Source organism: Aptenodytes forsteri, unplaced genomic scaffold, assembly GCF_000699145.1.
Source record: "Aptenodytes forsteri isolate BGI_AS27 unplaced genomic scaffold, ASM69914v1 Scaffold68, whole genome shotgun sequence".
Lineage (NCBI taxonomy): Eukaryota > Metazoa > Chordata > Aves > Sphenisciformes > Spheniscidae > Aptenodytes > Aptenodytes forsteri.
Window position 1 is genome coordinate 3,452,771 of NW_008795382.1, and position 15,893 is coordinate 3,468,663.

At 43.2% G+C, this 15,893-nt stretch overlaps 1 protein-coding gene across 3 annotated transcripts in view; it reads left to right on the plus strand.

Moving 5' to 3' along the window:
• Positions 1 to 15,893, plus strand: part of BRD3 (bromodomain containing 3) — a 44,488-nt gene that overhangs the window by 7,495 nt on the left and 21,100 nt on the right. Inside the window, exon 1 of one of the 3 annotated variants that reach the window (XM_019472437.1) lies at positions 14,061 to 14,095. The exons of the other annotated variants lie outside the window; for them this stretch is intronic. The gene's annotated coding sequence lies outside the window, so the exon portion shown is untranslated. Of the gene's footprint in view, positions 1 to 14,060; positions 14,096 to 15,893 lie in introns of those variants that run through there. 3 annotated transcript variants of the gene reach the window in all.

The window sequence follows — 15,893 nt, forward strand, 5'->3', positions numbered from 1 at the left end:
GCCATTTCCCTCTGTCCCCGCCGCCGCCCGGGTCGCTGGCTTGTGAGCTCGAAAAAGGTCTGAGCAGGCTGCATATGATGTGCTGAAAAGTGCACGTTTCGCGTGTTGTCCGTGTCCGTATGCGTATATTTGTGTATATATGTATATATACAGCTGCTTTGCTCGTGTAAATATCTGGTGTTTACCGAACTTTCGCAAATAAATGGAAACCAAGGGTTCGTTGCCTAAACTTGATATGCTTTATAGGTGTAAAAAGAAACGCAGATCACAGATTTATATATAGAAGTGTCACGCTATAAATAATGCTATCGATAATAAAATGTAAAACTCCAAAACTCAGTCGTACTTTTCCTCCGTTTATACTACTTGTTTGCTTATTGCACCTCCCAGGGCGCTGGGGATAGAGCATTATTTGTAGCCTGCTTGGTTTCACTTTCAAACAAAGCTGTAGTGTTCAGGTCGCAGATCTGTGCGTGTCTTCAAGCTACACGGTTCAGTCGTGCAGGGTGTTAATAGGGAATGTGTTTCCTACAGAAATGACTTTTGACAATGTGGAGCATGCATTCTGTAAGGTTCATGCTAAATGTTCTGTGACAATTCTGTAGTGTGGATATACCTTTCTGTTGATGTCTTCAGGAATCAAAAGTTACTAAAATAAACTTTTTTGGATAAGCAAATACGATGGCTTCACTAATACTTCAAACGTGGTGGTTTTGTTTTGGGGTTTTTTACATCTTAAGTTCCCTGACACTGACAAATAGTAGATGAGGGGGTAACACAATTAGCAAAGCTCACCTGCTGTTCCTTGCTGGGAATAGAGAAATGGTTTTCTAACATGCTTGTTAGTATTTTTAATGCGTTCAGTATATGTGAGTGTGCTGAGGGGGTGCCTCTGAATTAAACTGGAAATTTAGGTTTAAAGCTGAAACTCTTGTCTTTAATTCACAGTGATAAGTCAAGGTATTAGAGGACTCAGTGACTACCGTATGTGCTGCAGTATATGGGTGAGAAGTGCAGAATAAATATGCATCAATCAAAACAAACAAGAAATCCCCAAAGCAGTCTGGTTGCTTTACAAGCAAAAAAACCTGATCTGTATTGCTTACACCTACCCAGCCACTTGAGCGTACTGTAAATGCGAAGTCCTGCCTCCTAATCTGCAGATCACAGCACTAGCAGGCTGCTGTGTGTGTTACTTTGTTAGCACAGAAGTTTAGGGAGTTTTTAATAATACACTGGGAGGCTCCTGCTGAAACAGAGTAACTCCTGACCTCAAAGCCTTCCTTTTTGGGAAGAATAAACGCTAAGATTGTATATTTCTTTCTCTTTAGTCCACACTGGTTAAAAATTCTCACACATGCATGTGTTTAGTGCTTTGAGACAATGCTTAATAAAAGGATTGGGCAGAGGCTAACAGTCTTATTCAGTGTTCAGTATAAGCTTGATTGCAATATTGTCTTCTATACTCACTGCCTATATAGTGCTCTCTGCTGAGACAGTAGCTATTCCAATGAAAGGCTCTTTAGTTTTAGTGACCTATGCATGCGGAGTTTAAATTAAGAAAGAATGCATGTGCGATGTAAAGTGTCTGAGGTTTGTTCTCAAAACTGACTTTGGAGTGTTAGTTCCATTAACTTCAAATAAAAACTAGGCTCCGTTGCTTCTGGAAATAAAACTTCTGTCATTTAAGCACTGAGGTGCTTTAAAAACCTTTAGTCCTTGTCATTTAAAAAATATTTAGGAGAAAAGCATATTGAAGTCTGATGTTCCAGCTCAGTAAGCATGCTAGGCAGCAGTGCTCTTTCACTATCTGTCTCTAAAGAAGGCTGGTTTTATTAGTCAGTGTCTGCAAATGCAAGTATTTCAGTAGGTTTTGTAGCTAGTGTTTCTTTGCATTGTTGTAATTGCACTGGGTACAATGACTTAAATCACAGTTCTTAATAATCTTGCAAAATGCTTCTTTCCCGAGTTAAGAACCGTGTGCTCAAAACTTTATCCTTCAGTCATCTCCTAAAATGGTGGGGAGTCTAACGGAGGTTCTTGGTATCCACAAACCATGTCTGCAGGCCGGGGATCCGGCCTGCCTGACCTGAGGTTCTCCTCCCCCGCTGAGCCTCAGTGAGCTGAAGGCAGTGCACACAGATAAAGCAGTTTGCCCTCGTGAAGGCTGGGGCTTCCTGTAGTTGTAACAGACACATCTTTTAATTGGTACAAGTTTCTGAAAGATGCTGTTTAATATTTACCTCTTAACTGGGGAGGGGGGGCACTTGTGCAGTGGGTTGTTGGTTTCCAGCCAAGCCCTGCTGCACTCCTAGAATCTCACTCCTTCTCCCTGGAGTAATCTGGGAGCCTGATCGCTCTCGTTGACAGCACAAACAACTCGGGAGTCAAATCCCCCTCCTCTGCAGCAGCTGAGTGATGTAGTGAGGTCTCACGTTTCAAAGGCTTAATTACTTTTACAAAATATATTACTCTCTGTCTACTTTGGTAAGCTATCAGGTGCTTTCAGCACAGAGAGAACTACACTTTGCTAAATAAATGAACAAAGAGCGTTTTGCATCTCAGCGTTGTTGATTGTTTCTCTTTAATCCTGGTTACTCCTTCTCTGCTAATTTGCAAAATTCATTAATCCACAGTGGGTTTCCCAATCATTACCATGAACTGTATGTTTTGTTTTGTTATGTGTGTTGTTTTTGTTTTGTTGGTTTTTTCTTTTTAAATTGCCACATTATTCTCCAGTAATAGCCCAGAACACCACTGTAAGCAATAGAGTTCTGGGAATTAGGAAGGAGCCATTGTTTGCTGTGCTGCTCAGTGAGCTGTCAGGACATTTTGGAAGGATGTGTGTATCTCAAGCTTTTCATTCCACAGTATCTTACTGCGACATCAGTGTGGTTTTGTCAATCATTAGTGCTTGTTGGAGGTGAACAACTTTCTTTGGGGCACACTAACTCTTTAACCCACTTGTTGCTAAAGCCAACATTGGAAGGATTTAAATTCTTCTGGAGAGCAGTGTGGAAATTCACCGTAACGTGCTGCTTTTTCTACTAGTCCTTATTCTTTCTCCCATTCTTACTGATAAGATACCGACTGAAGAAACACTCGCCTCTATTTTGGATTCCTTTCGCGCCTTTTCAGGCCTCAGTCTCTTTCCAGCTTGAGTCTGATAAGAAGACACCATCATGCCTAGAAGTATTTCAGCAACATAGATAACCTGGGCAGAGGAGAAGATTTGTTTGAGCATCTCACTCCTTTGCTGGGACCAGGGCTCAACATTCTCCTCTCCACCAGCAATGCAACAGGTGTAGCAAAAATAATCTGAGGTGAAATTTCTGTGCATGGGGGACCAATCTGGAACAAAATGCCCTGGCTGAACTGATTCCATTTAGCTTCAAACTTTACGATTTAGACTCAGTTGTGATTGACACCGGTCTGCTTTGGGAATGATCCTGTTTGCTCTTCTCTTTCCTTTAGAAAGAGAGGCAGAGACAGAAAAGGATTGCAATTTTCCTTCCTGGCCTTGAGAGCTGTTCTACTCTTGAAGTTTACACTTGGAGCACTTTACTGATACAGCTGTGCTGATATCCTTGCAGAGGACTTCATGCACTGACATAAATATACGAGCAGAGTTGCACTTTGTGTGGCTGACTTGCCTGTCGTAACCAAACCCAGCCTGCATTGAAGGAAAGGCACATTTTTTCTTGTGTAACTTTACCTTTTCAACTGCTCAGCTTATCCTTGTGTAACATTATGGAGGGTGCCTCGCTGGGGATCACGCTTTCTCACGACCCACCAATATGGCCATGCCGAGATAAATCTGTTTTCTAAAACTGCACTGGTCAATAGGTTTGGCTATAAGCAAGTGCAAAGTTTGCAGTACTGTGCTATTTTGCTGGGAGGGGATGTAGGACATAGCCTTTTTGCTTACCATGGCTGGTTTAGGAACTGTGCTGTACTGTGGGCTATGGTGAAACTGATAGCTGAGGACGTGTGTTCTGTACTGTATGTGCAAGAATTGTGTGTGGGTATAATGGAAAATGATATTCCTTATTGGAAAGCATTGCCTTTTTGCACCTTCTCTGGTGCTACAGTTCTGTTTATGGTCTGTGAAATAGCATTAAAGTGCAGCTCTTCAAAATGCCACGTGAAAGAGGGTATGCTCCCCTAAGTTTTTGCTGGAGTAAGTGCTTGTCTGAGTGTGGGTACTATGGATCAACCGATGTGCCGAAAGTGTGTTCCTTTCCTGGACAGGAATAAGCCACATGGGAATAAATTAGGATAGCGTCCACTGTCGTGGTCATACTTCCTTTGACTTGAACTTCATCCATATGCAGGAGCTTTGAGAGGCTTAGGGCTTGTCTGTTCCCACTGTGCAGGAAGCTAAGCTGTGGGTGCTCTCAGCAGGAGCTATGCGTGGGGAAGCTTAGCTCCTCCTGTTAGGAGCCTGTCTGTCTGCCCCGAGCTGTTTGTGGAGAGAACAGTGTTCCTCTGGGTGTGCGGAGGGAGACCACCTTCCTCCCTTGGTGGGTTAGGCAGTAGGGAGCACTTTCCCCTCTTCCCCTGAATTAGCAGCCTCTGCTCCCTGCATGGGGAGAGGTAAGAGACTCTAAGACCCAAATTTTTCCCTTTCTCACATACTGTTTGGGAGTTTAAATCAGATGCATAAGCTCAGGCAGTGGAAACTGCTTTGATGCCCTCTCAGGGAGCGACTGCAGCTTAGCTATCACAGTTTATTCACACCTTAGCTGACCTGCAACTTCCTTGCATAGCTGAGCAAATTTATGGAGCTACTCAACCTTAGCAAAATCAGCGAGGCACTTTTCATCTGAAATAGTAGACCACATAGAACCTTTCACACTTGTTTGCTTTAAGTTAATACATTGAGTTATTCTGGAACAACATGCTTGTTCAAAGACGAGGCACTTAAATTGGTTTGGAAACAGGTAAAGCAAAGTTGGTGCAACCCGTTTAGGGGAACATGCACACGGGATGAGTGGTGGTCATAAATGGAAGGGCTACTGCAGCATAACAAGTTACTGCTCCTCTGTTGGCTAAGCTGCAATAATTAACTTGGTGGGTGGGTGTACTTAGTCTGCCCCATTACCAAGTATAATGTTACTGCGGCTCAGCTAACAAGTAGTATATTTATGTCATGGTAATTCAATCACTTTCATTTCATTGTTCATCCCCTTAAACTGACTTGATTGTCATATATTGATTTAGGTAGACTTTGCATGGGAAAGTTGCAGTGCTGTAGCTGTAAACCCAGAGCAAGATTTAAAGCAGTGGCAGCTCATCCATTCTTACTACACTTGTAATGCTTTTTGTCCTAAAACAAAGCTGTTCTTTTTCAAAATAGTAACTTTAATAAATTTAATATATAAAAATAAATTCAAAAATTGAGTAGGAGAAAGCGTTGGAGCACAAGAAGTGCGCAAGGGAGGTGTTGATGAAGGAAGGTGTTTTCTCTAATTAATCACTTTGATGGTTCTTCTATGTACTGTGAAATGCCTCTAACAAGTTAACATACGGATCTGTGGATCTGTGACTGTTTTAGACGTCTGTCTTCTCTGTCGATGTTCGCATGGAGCTGCCCCTAAGGATAACATCTGTAGCACTTGTAAATGATGTTAATAATGCTGATATATGGCCATGCAGTACTGGTGATGTAAGGGAGAATTGCAGTGTAGGTATTAGGTTGAATTGCAGTATTAGGTACGCAGAGCAGAAAACAATCCTTTAAATAGGTAATACGTAGGAATTGAATGCTATTTGCAAGGGCTCTGTATTTTACTTTGCTCAGAATACTTTTTGTACTTAGTTTCATTAAGAGGAGGTAATCTTCCTGTTACATGTAGCCTCTTAAATTCAGTTAGAAGTGGAATTTGGCTGTATCTAAACCCCCTTCCCTAAAAGGTGTCACGAAGGACCTCTCGGGTATTGTGGTTTATCTTTTAGAAACGTGTTTAAGCAGCACGGCAGTATGGGGAAAGGGATAAAGCAGGTGGCAGTTCAGCTTTGCAGTTTCTTCAAATGACAATTAACATTGTACTTAGTAAAGAACAGTTAAGTGTTTCCGGAAACCTCAGTTATGGTATTTGAACACCTTGTAAATATAGGTTCCTCTGTGTGTTTGGGGTTTTTTTCTTAAAATTTGGTACAACTGTAACACTGAGAAGGAATTAATGTATAAATGCATGGGAAAAGACTAATGACTTTAATTGTAGATGGTAGTGGAAGTATTCATATCCCCATTTTACAAGTGGGGAACTGACAAGCCTACAGCGTGGGGCATCAAGAACTGAGCTGAGGTGTCAGCACGCTGTTTTGTAGCTGTCTTTTTTGTAATTCTTTGCAGGTATAGCAGAAGCTTGGGGATGCTCTGCCCAGCAGGGAAGTGTTTGAGCTCTTGGTTTTTTGTTTTTATTTTTCGCCTTTTCTTCAAAATGCTTTGTGTCCCATAATCTCTGTTTTGGGAAATCAAAGTGCCGGAAAAGAAACAATCATGACAAAAGCTGTTGTGGAAAGACCATGAGTAATTTATTCACTGTATGCTGAATCAAACTGAGTTAGAGGTATTTTTTTCCTTATACTGTAAAAGTACACGGAGCACCATATGCTGATTAGAAAGGGGGAAGGGCAGACTCTCTTTTTCAGAACACAAATGTTTAACTGGGCAGATCACATCCTTTAAAAAGCAGAAAAAGAGAACCCTGCAAGGGTGTAGACGTACAATAATCCCATTAGGAGTTCTGAAGCCTGTGCGGGTGTTGCCACATTATGCTTTAATGGGTGTACCTAAATGCTTCTGTTATGCACGTATCATCTGAAACTTGGGTCAGTGCCACAGTATGGGGTTTTTTGTGGTTTTGTTTGTTTGTTTTAAATAATTTAACTGAAATATAGTTTGCCAACCTGAAATTGACAAAACTGATTTCTGGAGTCACAGGATGAATCGGCAGTGGTATCATGTGTTGGATAAGTCATGCTTTGGAGAAGGTAGGCTGTAAAGTAATAGATGAACAGAGGGAAATTAGGAGACAGAGCCTTGAAGGAGGTGGGTTGTGGTACTGACCTGCACTGTGATTTTTTTTTTTTAATTTATTTTTAGTTTTTCTTTTTAAGACTGTTACGTCTTTCCAATTTGTGCCTCTTTCCTGGCCTGTCTAGACTGCTCACTCCTTAGGGCAGAGACTCTGTGCGTGCTGCACTGTGCTTGGTCCTAGTCAGGGCAATGGAGTCTCTTGGTCATAGTGCAGTTGGTGTCTAGGCACATCCTGATGAAACACGGTCAAGTTGAGGTGTTTAACTTGTCAATGCATTGTCCTAGCAATCAATCAGGCTCCAGCTTTTATTCCACCTCCCCATCCAACTTGCAATGTCTGGTCGTGAGCAGAGGCTGGAGTCTCCTACAATGTGCGCTGTCCTCGTACAGTGTCTGGTGTGTGGTTGTCCTTTCTGTGTGTTGCTGCATGGCAACAATAATGGTGACCAAGCCTGGATGAACCACACCAGGGCTTCTCTCCCCCTGTTCTAGTCTGTAGTTCAGGAAAGTAGAGTGGATGTGTATGATGCAGCATTTAACAGCAGCCTGTGGTCAATCTCACTTTCAAACTGCATGAAATGGGAAGCTTTAATTTCCTATCTCTTCACTCTATTCATTCCTCCTTTCTTTTCCTGACTTTCTCTACGTTTTGCTTTCTCCTACAGGGTGTAGGTTAGCTGCCTGTTTCCTCTTCCAGTTTATCTGCTCAGCAGTATTTGTATCTGTTTCTTTCCATCAATTTTGCTTCCTGAAGGAAAGTAAGCAAAAGGAACCCTAGACTGACTTCTGCTGAAGCCAATGAGTATCAGGTTAAGACTGTTCAGCATCATCAGCCAGTACTGAAATGATTAACAGCTTCGGCCTGCTTACTTGTCACTTTGGTGGTGTGTCTGGGACGGACCTGTTGCTCCTGGACTTTTAGCCAGGAGCATATTTTCTTCTCAGCAGCTCTCAGCAAGTGAGATTTTCCTCCTTTGCTCCTTGTGCGCTGTGGCAGTATTGCTTGATGGCTGGGCAAGCAGGAATCCAAAGATCCCCTGCCACTGAGGCTGTTACAACATCAGGCCATCAGTTTCAGTCTCCCACTTACAGAGCAGTTGGGAATGCTGACGTGAAGGATGCTAATAAAGAATGACTGTGGATCAAACCCAAGTGAGCAAATGGATTTGTAGTTCTGATTGGTCTTGAAGTATGGATTTGAATGCACAAGCAAGGATGAGTAGAGGTGGAACAGTAGATTCTGTCCATCTGTGAAGTTTAAAGTGATAATAATACCGGAAGCATTGAGAGGTGGAATAACAAAGAAGGCATCTGGTAGGCAGCACTCATTCCAGTTTTGAATTTGCAGAATTGGCCAGTCTGAAGAAATTGTGGCTGAGTCTGTAGAGTCTTTTGCTATGCCCATCAGCAAGGTTTGAATTTGGGATCATCAAACTTTTTCCCCCTCCTTGGCCAACTTTCATGTAAACATGGAGATTCCTCTTCCTGACTAGGCTGCAATTTATTTTTGTGGTGCTTTGGGAAACGTGATGAAAGAGAACAAGATCTCTGTGCTCTTGCATACCTTATGCTTGTACAGTGGGACTTCTCTAGCTGGGATCACGATCTGCAGCAATCCTGCAGTGAGAGGATATATCTTGAGGACTGGGCAGCACTGACTAGATCAGCTATCATAGTTATGGTAACTGCAACAATGGGAGCATCCACAAGTCTGATCAGTCTGAACAGGCTCTCCAGCCCCAGATTTCTAGCACTTAACCTCCTTTGTCATTTTATCTGTCCCTAATGGACAGCTAGAGAAGGGGTTGACCCAGGTAGAGGGGCCAAAAAGTGTGGAGAGCTTGAGATTATTTCTGTCTTTGCCTAAACCTTCCTTAGAAAGAGATTTATCTTGATTGACCAATTAGTTGTATCTTGTAGGTGGTAAGTCTGCAAAACCCTCTGTGGAGAGGTGCTGAGCCACAGAAACTGTGCAACAAGAGGGGAAAGTTGCTTAGCACTTTGCAGGATGGGGCTTGAAGTGGTTACTGAATCACAGAGGACTGAGTTGCTGTTTGTGTTGTGGTTTATACCATACTTCCAATGTGCCTTCAGCCATGTTCCTGCCTCCCCTAGGTCCCCTGCCCCCCCATCCTGCTCCTGACATGTTGGGAGCTCATATGGTATGTGACCACGTGCCAGCACCTTCCCAGTGCTTCCTTTTTGCCTAATGTCCAAGGCTGCAGGGCTTCTGCTGCACATGGGCTTTTGGGGGACTGCAGTAACCCCTACGAGTGCTAGAAATTGCCAAGTAAGCATTCAGTGTGTTGCAGTGCACTAGATAAGAGAGAGCATATGCTCAGAAGCAGGTTCACCTTCTCTCCTTTCTCTGTAAACCTTGACTGCCTGCTGTCTGGCTTCTCTCTGGCTCTTCCCCTGATGATGAGATGTGGGTTCAACCCTGTGGGTCATGCAAGGTAATTTCATTGCACCTCCACCTTTCCCCTCTAGGAAGAAATGGCACGAGCAGACTTTGCCCACGCATGTGATTCTCCCAAACACTTTCCTTTCTGTGCCAAATGTCTGTTACGAAAATGAAGGCTGAAACAGACCAACGCTTTTTTTTTTTCCATTGCTGTAAAGGTATAATTGGTGTATCTTGTTGTGAGAGGCACAACCACTAGCGTTTTCCTGTGAAGCACCTACCCATTCCCATCCTGTTGATTTGACTCCGTCTTCCCAGAGTGTTGATGTGCAAGCCACCAGCTGCTTTACGTACTCTGAAACCTGTTCACAGATGCTTATTTTCACTGCTACAACTAAGCGTTTGTTAACATTTTCATTATAGGTCACCCCGTTAATTTGCTGAAGTACTTCTTGGAAGATTTTTTGCAAATGCAGTTTACTTTATTTCAGAAATCTCAGTCCAATCCTTTCTGCAGAGTCAGGTCTCAAAGCTGGCTGAACTCCTCCAGTCAGGAATCCAACATAGAGTAAGCTCTTTAACCACTCACATTTTTCCTTCCTCCTGTAGCCTTGTTAACAAAACTGTGTGTAACTCAAGAGCTTGCACAAAACCAACATATGTCTGAGTTAAAATTTGCCTCCATGTTTTCAGAGGACCACAAAAATTAGGGCTGCAAGAAATGTCCAGAGGTCATTCTGTCCTTCTGCCCACTCCAAAACAAGATCAACCATACCTAGTCCATTACTGAGGCTGGTTATATAAACTGTTCTCAAAAGCAAATTCAAAGCTATGAAAATGAACTTTTTATAGTGTGAAACATCGCTCCCTGCACTTGGAACTGCAGCCTTTAGAAAGCAGTTGAGCCCCGTATGATATGTGTGTTGCAGGAGGTATGTGACACGCACCTAAATTCTTGCTCAGACTTGATCAGAAGTTGCTTACTGTGGCATTGGTGGAGAGAAATACTCTGGGCTGTCATTATCAGAAAGACCATCATTTCATTTGAGGTGCCTAGAATAGTGCTTATAAAAGTCCCCAGTGCTTTTGTAGTCAAGATAAAGTGACTTTTGGGTACCCCTGCGTTTGAAGGCATTATGTGAGACATCTTAAAGCACCCTGATTTGCAGGGAGCACTGAGTATGTATCAGAACTGAAGGCCCTTAAAATTACCAGTTACTTCTGGCTGATTCTTATCTACTAGTTAGGAACCCACAGGCTCCTTACTGAGGAAACACCTGCTCTTATAATAGCCAAGGAGAGACCAAGGGTTGGAAATCCATCTGCATAATCTGATGAGCATTAAACTAACCAAGTCAAAAGCCAAGGAAGTGACTTAATCTTCTGTGATCTTTTTCCCTCCCTGATGCAGAGGTAAGTTAAGGACACAGTTGCATCTCCCAGTCTCAGGATGTTATTGGGGCTGTGCTCAAAATAATATGCATGAAAAGCAAATCTCTGATGTGTGGAATTAATGATGTGGGAGACAACAAGGACAGCTGAATGGACTTTCAGAGTGCAAAGCTGCAGTGTGCCATAAGGGCACTCGCAAGCCAAATTCCCATTTCCTGCAGTGAAGCCAGGTGCAAATGCTTCATCCCCAGGTCTTGAGGGGGTGGCATATTGTGTATAGTGTGCGTGTCTCTGCCAGGGCAGTGTTGGCTGATAAAGCAACTCGTCTGGCCTCGAGTCTTGGTCTCAAATTGCACATCCCTTGTGTTTGAAGAGAACATCCCTGCTGACATGGAGTCAGTAGGTAGTGAAAGCTGCCTGAAGTTCAATTCCTATATGGGGCTGTGAAGGGAAAGGAAGGCAGAGTAGGAGGAAAAGGAGGACATCCACCAGCTTTTTTGTCCTTCTGAGGAGCTTGGAGGAGTGGTGGTGTGGCCCTTACTTTCTACAGCCATAGAATGAAATGGGTACAACCCTCAATTAATAATCTTATCTGACTTTAAGGTTGTGTTGAGGTGTAGTAGTAGTGCACTAAACTTCTCCTGCAGTTGTAAGAAAGTCTGGGCAAGAAGATCATGGGCCTGCTGCTTCTCTGCGATGCGGAGTAGCATATGGTGGCACAAGCTTCCAGCTATTGCTGCTGTTGGGGAAAAAGGGACCAAGTGTCTGCTTTGGTGGCTGCGAGGAGCCTATGCGGGGGAGTAATGCTTGGAGCAGCAGTGCTGCAGAGCTCCAGCTGCCCTGCTGCTCAGTGTGGTTCTGGCTGCTGGCTCCGTCCTACCTTCAGAAGGGCTCAGTCGCTGCCTGCCTTTCACACCTGTGTGAGCAGTGGTGCTTTGGAGGTGCTGTTTCTCTGACGGGCTAACGAAACCGGGGCTAGGCACTGGCCGGGGTTCAGGGCTCTGCTCTCGGCTCTGCCGCAGGCTTGCTGGGTGGCCCCGGGCAGGTCACTTCACCATGGCGTGAAGCATGAGTTGTGAGTGCTAGCTCTTCGAGGTCTTACTGTGTGTCTGCAGAGTGCTAAGTGCTGAGGGACCTTGGACTGTGCACAGCTTCCATGTGCTACTGTAATGTAAATAATAATGTGGACATAAAGATGAGGTCAAGGAACATCTCTTAAACTTGATAATTTTCCCTGATGGGAAGATTTATAGTGCTGTTTCTGGCTGGGCTGGAATTGCACCAGTTTTTGATCAGTGTCCAAGTAACCATGCGGAAATACTATACCAAGGGGAAAAAAAAGACTTGCTGGGCTCACATGCTAACATAAAGCTTGCTACCTTCTAATTTTGCAATCAAAACAAATACCATCCTGTACTGCACGAACAGCAGCAAGGGAGTGAGCCATCCGTTAAATCTTCGGCACTGCCAAAAGAAGTGGCAGAACTGTTAGCTGAAGCAGCAGGCTTACTGGCACAGTGCATGTTTCATGGGGCTTTATAGCTTCTTTTAAAATAGTCTCCACCACTGCAGACAGTCTGTGGACTGCGTCGGCTGAGTAAAATGTTATCCTCCTAGTACAGGGAGTTATTAACATGTTTTCTCCGTGCCAACTGTCTCTCCACTGACTGACCCATACAAGCAACTCAAGGAAAGAAAAGTTAAAAAAAAAAAAAAAAAATCATCCTTCCAACCTAGCTAGTTTTTTTTTTTTGATGACTGGTTTGGCTGAGGGATAAGCCAAACCCCTTAGCTTTGCTGGATGCCACACTGAGGTTGCAACTTAGCACAAGAGGACAGACTTAAATTCCAGAGAAGCAAGATTTATTTGAGAGTTTGGGTTTGGGTTTTGCTTTTAGTTACCGTCTCAGACTGGGATGAGTAAGGAGGAGGAGAAACGCACAATGTGGGAAGCAGTGTACACTCTTCATGTATGACAGCAAAAGGGTGTACTTTAAATTTGTTATATCAAAACTGTACATGTGCAGCCAGAAGAATAAAGAACAGCTTCTGTTACTTGAACATTACAGGTCTGAGGAACAGGATAAGTAGTAATTTAAAAATTTAAGAAGTTTTTACTCCAGAGCTAAAAGAAGTCCAACCTTAGGTCCTCACTGGAAGATGCACATGATGTCTGTGCCAAGGCTGGTTTTGGCAGTCTTCGTTCCAGGTTTGTACAGTACCTTGTACAGTGATGTCCTGGTTCACAACTGGGCTCCCTAATAGTTTAATTATTGATACTAATGCAATTTCAGTAGATGCTGAAGTGCTTAGACTAGATCTGTGTGTTTTGATTCTACTTGTAGTTACGGGACAATTTGTGTAAGCTTGTTTGTTTTTTGTGTGTGAGCCTAACTGTCGTGTTGGATGATTTGTATGGTAAGTTGGGATGTCAGATGGTCATGCCTCTCACTTTCCTCATTTGATAAATGAGGTCTGACAACTAGTAGATTTCTCAGGCGGGGCCATGGCCTCTCTGAATTCAATGTCATACACTTTTGGACATTTCCAAAGCATTTGCACCCTCCGCTTCCAGGTTCCCCATAATCCTGCTTTTTACGTTCTTAAAAAGAATATTATTTTGAAACTTTAGAAGTAAAGGAATGGATGTAGAAACAAAGTTTTAGTTTTAAAAATTAAGGAATAATCTGATATCAAAGCAGCTTCCCCAGCAAATGATGAGGAAGCTGGTGGACCAAGGGTTAAAAGGGTGCAGTGAGGCACACGCACGTTAAAGCTATATTTATGCCAGGAACAGGTACTTCCAGTGCTGCTGAGATAGCCCAGGTAGCATTCCTGTCTTTCAGCTGCAGGATCCAGCATTTAAATGATGGTGCTGTTGAGAGGTTTGGGGTTTGTAGCCGCTTTTGGTTGTAATAACCAGTGAGTTGGAGCATGAAAGTTAAAGAGGATCAGCTGTCAGAGGACTAGCTGAGTTGGCTGTCATGATTCTGCCCCTCCCACTTTTGGTAATGTTCTTAATTAAAACCCTTTCTGAGTTGTGTCACTGATGACTGTTACATGCTTCTCTTATGTGGACTGTACAAGCCTTGTTTAAGCTTGGTGATCAAAATGTGCATGTGAGGAGGCAGTGCATGTCCCAGAGAGTTTGCAGGCTGGCTGGGTGGAGAAGATGAAGACAGAAAGGAACTATCACTATCTCCATGGCACAGATGAGGAGCTGTGGTGTGAAGATACTGAACGCCTTGACTAAGGTGAGAGAGGGAGTTTGGGAGAGGCAGGAGCTAGATCTGTGTTTTTTGAAATACAGTTCTGGGTTTTAATAAAAATTAATTAAAAAAAATCCTTATCAAATGGAGTTTGAGAGGTAGGAGGACATCAGGAAATTCAAATGAAAAGAGAATAGTTGTATTTAACTTAGGTTATTTAAAGGGAAGACTTATGTTACACTGCATAGTTTCAAATTTGTGACTGAACTGCTTTATAGCAGTAGGAATTGCTCTCTGTGGGTGTTTTATTTCCCATCAATCCTTGCGTTGGATTCAGTTTGTTAATCAAGAAGACAGCAAACAAAATGCTTCAATGGTGGTCACCAGGGGCCTGCAGTCAGCGTTGCATACACTCAGATGATGCGTGTTGCTCAAAGGCCTTGGGGTCTGAAATCGATGCAGAGAGCTGCCCAGGAAGAGACTGAGTAAAACTTCCCAATTATCTTTTTTTTCTTCTTTTTAATTCTTTATCTATTTCCCTTCCTTGATCTGAAGATTGCATTTTGCAATATTTCTGCTGCTTTGAGTTGATGGAACATCGGGAGAAAATGCTTCCCCAGTTTCTTCCAAATCTGAAATCCCAAGTAACATCCTAGTTTTGAAATTCCTTGCCCAGAGGATACCAGCATCCCTCTTGGCTGCTTGGTGATCACCCTGCCTGCCAACAGCAGTGCAACCAGCGTGATCAGATGAGAGGGCTGGGGAACAGAGACTAGTCCTTTTCGAACTTACTAAGCTGGGCTCTTGAGTTATCAAAGAATAGGGACCAGAGGCCTGATTCTGGATCTTTACTTGTGCCGTATACATGGCACAAGAAAGTCCTACTGTCATCTCTGCTTTTTCTACATCCTTGAAATATGGGTCTTGTGAATGAATGGTGGCAGAGTCATAACTGGTCTTGTCTGTTCCCTGCACACATAAGCACGCGTACTCACCGATTTGTTTTAGGTTTTTAACCATTTCATTTTCCATAGAAGCACTATAAAAAATTAACTATACAATTATCTCTTAAAAAAAAAAAAAAACAAACCAAAAACCAAAACAGATCTGGTTTCTGGAGCCAGGGACACCTGTGAGCCAAGCCAAACTGGTCCATGGCAAGGTGCACCCAGCGGCTGCGACACCCGGAGCACTTGGGTGTCCCTGGTGGCTGTGGCACCCAGAGCACCGGCTGCTTCATGCTGTGGTTCCACAACGTCACCGGGGTGCCGGAGTGTTCTCCTAGTTACGGAGCTGCTGGGGCAGCAGCTGGCCTCTGGAATGCAAATGCCTCCGCTACCTGGGCAAGCCTGAGAAGACTGATATTTAAACATCCCTCTCTGCTGCAGATCTGTTTATGTTTGTACATATCTATTTTTGTAAAATTCCCCCAAATTAGGTATGTGTTTACTTTTTGCCATCATCTAATCAGCAACTCAAAGGGTAAGTTGATGTTCTATATTTAGTCCAGATATTCAGTAGAGATGATTAGGGATGTATCAAAGAAGAGGTGATTTTTTTTTTCCCCTAGGATTTCTTAATGCTCTCTCCTTCTTCCTGTATTAATGCAGCTTCTGCCTCTGCTCATGTTTCTCTGTGCAACCAAGAAGCATGTCGGTGAGAGTATTTGTGTGGCTTTCTGAACATATTTATTTGAAATAATTTGCCTCTAGAAAGTGATTATGGTCTGTTTGCCATGAGAAGAGTAGCTGCAGTCCTGAAATATCAAATGTTTATGGAAGATGACATAGCAAAGCTGTTTAACACATGGTACACAAAACAGTGATTCTAGACCTTTTTTTTT